Below are 4,135 nucleotides of genomic sequence, written 5' to 3' on the forward strand. Positions count from 1 at the left end.
CCTTATCCTTGATTTGTGCCTACCAGGCCCTGCCCATGCTGCAGCCTGGGACACTGAGCACAGCACAGATGCTACTGGTCTCAGCTGGGACTCTTCTCCATGTCCGAGGCTAGAACAAGAAAGGAGCCCGCCAGCACAGAACAGAAGTTGGGGTGGGGTAGGGGCTGAAAAAAAAGCCAGGAATAGTATGAGGCTGGGTGTTGTTGTTGTTGTTTTATATTTTGGAGGCAATTCAAAAGTACTTCCGCTGATTGATCATTAATCTGGTGAGTTATTACTCTTCTAAGCAAAGGTCACCGGGAGAAAGAGGTCTAATCTGTCAAAGGAAGACACCGCGCACTCGGTTCCAGTTTGATTTCTTAGCCAGGTTGGGCTTCTGTTTGGAGCTTTTTTTTTTAATGAGTGTATAAATATAGTGGGGTAGGGAGGAGAGAAGCAGGGAAACCTGTTCCCGAGCTCTGTAAGCCTCCCTTCCGCCCCCATGCACACCCCGCTCCTCACAATGGGCTGACTCCCCTTCTCCTCCTGCTTAGGGGGGCTGGTTGGGCTCCCCAGCAAGCATGGGGACACCCGATCTGTTCGAAAAGGTTGCCGAGAGGGAATAGCTACCAGGCTCCGGCAGGCTTTTATCTATATTTAAACGGGAAATGTGTCCATGAACCCCTAATATGGTGACTAATTTGAGAATACCCATAAGTCACCGCTAATCGCTTTTAATAATGATACATAATGCATGAGCCTATTGTTAGAAGTTGGCGGGGGGGGGAGGGCTCGCTTTGGAAGGAAGGGGGGGAGGAGGGGGCCTGCTCCTTCATTTGAATCATAATCACCCCCAAATCCAGGGTGCGTTGTGGGGCTCCCCTTTCTGCTGGTTTCCCTGGAAAATCTCCTCGGATCCTTGCTATATTTTATTTCCGTTTTGCTTCCATCTCTCCCTGCCTCGTGTAATTCACTCCCAAGAACTGCTACTTTCCGCCTATCTCCACCTCCTTTTGTTCAGCCCCCTCTTTTTTTTTCCCCAAGACCAAATGGGGGTGGAACTTTTATAGAGACATATTTCGTTTGCTGGGTTCATACCACATAAAGGGTTGGCTTTAAAAAAATCCTTATTTATAATCTACAGAGGGAATTAAATACCCAAGCTACTCGGGTAAGGCTGTGATGTAAGTGGAATATTGCCAATGTTGTGTATTAAGTGTGTGCGCGTATAATAATAATGATAATAATAAAAAATTATAGCTATGGGCCTCAGACTAGAGAGAGGGGTCAGGGAAGACTCAGTATGTGATTTATGTTCAGGGATTGTTGTCACAAGCAGAGTAGGGGTGTGAGGGGAACATTTTTATTTGAGATTAATAACATCAACATCCAGAACGGAAACAAGATTATTAAAGCGACGGAATGTTTCCCAAAACGAAAATATTTTTAAATGAGATTTCCCCCCTCTTTCTTTTTTTCTGAACAAAATCGTGCCAAAGTTTCCGGGATAAATCTCTACGTAGCTTTCAAAATGTTTGTGCTGGTACCCTTTAATTCTTTTGATACAATAACCTTTGTGTGTGACTGTTGCCTACCTATCGTATAAGACTTTTTTTTTTTTAAATGAGGATCATTCCATATTGGTGGCATATTGGATAAAGGGGGAAAGCTGTGCTGTGAATACTTGAGATTTCATTGCTTTCCATTAAAAATCGCCTGGCAATTTCCCTACTGCTTTATTCTTGCCCTATCTAGAACTAATTAACTGGATACCTTTCCTTTTTAAAATGCATGTAACAGAGGAATGGCCAACTGAGTATAACCAAGCTAACAAAAGAAGTAATAACTGGATAGCAAAACGGCTCGTGATCATTTTTTTAAATTCATACCAGAATTCACCAACCCCAAAACAGTTTACATTTCAAAGCAGACAATTTCTATTGATAACGATTCCAGCTCCCGCCTTGAAAAAACACCTTTGATCAATGATTTCCTCCAACATCGGCTTCCCCTGAAGAAGCTGCAACGAAATGTGCATACACGTGTATTAAATTGAAACGACAAAGCTTGCTAACATAACCTCAACTCTCCTCTTTAATGGTAGCTCTGATCCTGCATACATACATACATGCATGTGTGTGTGTGTATATGTGTGCGTGTGGATATATATGTACACACACGTTATAGCTGTATCATATAGAATACACACACACACACACGCGCGCACATACACACACACACACAGACACGCACACATATATTACAACTTTCTGAAAGTATGAACATCTCTGCTAAAAGCTTGCCTGGGCTACCTGGGTGAGATCTCATCTCAGCTAGAGTGAATGACTTGGTTTGGGTACATAAAAAGGGATTTTGTTGCATGTCCAGGCAAGGAGTTCTCTGCCTAGGGAGTTTGATTGTCCACTCTGCTGAGACCAAAGTTTCTCCATTTTATTTTTTTATTTTTTTGCAGTTCCCTTTCTTTCTCAGACTCCTCCTCTGCCTCACATCTGCTGGACCAGACAACCGAGAATTGGTGAGTTGCATTAAATATCCTACTTGGTCATTAAAATATATAGATATTTAAACTAAGAACCTGCCAGCTCTTCAAGACACTCCATCGTACGTTTCCATCACTCTTAGAAAGAACAATATGGCCCTTACTTTTCAGCTAAGTGTTCTCCCTTTTGTTGCTGGCCTTTCATAAAACTTTGCAGTTTCTCCTTAGAAGTTTGGGTGGGCACCTTAAGTGGAAAATATTTCCTCCCTTCCCTTGAAAGGGAAGTCGAGAATAATCAGGACTGCAAAATGTGATGCAGACCTTGCGGTGAATCTAACAGGGCTACTTTTAAAAGCAAAGCAACCTGTCTTCCAAAGCCTGGTCGGAAACGCAATATGGACCCAAATAACCCCTTGCAGGAAATTCAATTTAGAGAAATGTATTCATCTTCTCTGTTATGGTGGGTTCCCCGCCCTACAATAACCCAAAGTTTGTACTGCAGAAGAGTTATTTTCAGAATCCGTGGCACTGCTGACATTCCAGATACTCGATCATAAGCCACTGAGGTCTGTGAGGACTCTAATGAGTAGTTTTATTTATAGGGGTCTTTAAAAAAAATAATAGTAGCCCAGGTCTTGTATTCTCCACGGCCATTCTGCAGCGCTGGTGTTCCTAAATAGGAAGTGTCTTGTAGCTCAAGATGTATGTTGTAGTGATGCATAAGAAGTCGGCTGGGAGGGGGGACACACCATATCTCAGTGGAGAGCGAGCTGATCACTCCGTGCCAGCGTGGAAACCTCACTCGGAAAGTCCCAACAATATGTGGAAACACGGTATCCCTTTGGGTAGCCGACTGCCAACACCTTGAGAGCCGCCCGCAGCCCCCGAGGCAAAACCCGGTCTTGATTGAGATTCACCTTTGTGGAAGGCCTGCTCCTCCAAAAGTCCCCCAGAGTCCTGCAAAACTCCAGCGCCGGACACACCTTCCCAGCGAGGTCCGACCCGTCTTTGTGCTTGCGCCTTTCCTTCGCTTGCTAAATATAAGTTCCTCAGTCAGCACTTCGCCCACTTGGCCAGCATTAAAAAAAAAAAGGGGGGGGGGGTAATTTCAAACTGGAACAATGGTAGTACTTCCAAAACAGAGAGAGAAAATGTGCAGACACCTAAATTCTTTGCCCGCTTCTTCCTCCCACTCCTTTCGAGGCTTCTTCTGCTTCTGAACCTCCAGGAAAATGCATCTTGGAAAGTTTCTGTTTACAGCAGCAGTGTGCGCGCTCGAGGAGTCATAAATCTTGTGGGGCGACAACAGCAGCGCCTTGCATAATAATAATAATATTAATAAAAAGCCTGATTGTCCAACACCTCCCTGACCTTGCCTTTCCTAAGTGATTTCACTCCCTTCCTTCCCCCCCTTTAGAAGTGCAAATGCCATACACATACACCCAGCACCACCACCCTACAGTAGATGGGGGGGGAGGGGGGGGGTTGCAACCAGCCAGAGCACTTTGACACACAAACTTCATATTAAAGTAACCCAAGGCTGCAGGCTGGGAGTTGCATCAACACAAGAAATTTTTACCATCACCTTGTCTCCTTCCCCCACCACCCCACCCCTACAGCTCTCCATTCCCTATTTAAAATACATATATGGAATCG

General features: G+C 44.5%; 1 protein-coding gene across 2 annotated transcripts in view; it reads left to right on the forward strand.

The window, feature by feature from the left end:
• HOXB3 (homeobox B3) overlaps positions 1 to 4,135 on the forward strand; it is a 34,455-nt gene that overhangs the window by 23,807 nt on the left and 6,513 nt on the right. For both annotated transcript variants that reach the window (XM_019523678.1, XM_019523679.1), the window contains exon 2: positions 2,453 to 2,515. The gene's annotated coding sequence lies outside the window, so the exon portion shown is untranslated. The remainder of the gene's footprint in view (positions 1 to 2,452; positions 2,516 to 4,135) is intronic.

The sequence above is a fragment of the Gavialis gangeticus genome, unplaced genomic scaffold (genome assembly GCF_001723915.1).
Source record: "Gavialis gangeticus isolate Ggan-Ray unplaced genomic scaffold, GavGan_comp1, whole genome shotgun sequence".
Taxonomy (NCBI): Eukaryota; Metazoa; Chordata; order Crocodylia; family Gavialidae; genus Gavialis; species Gavialis gangeticus.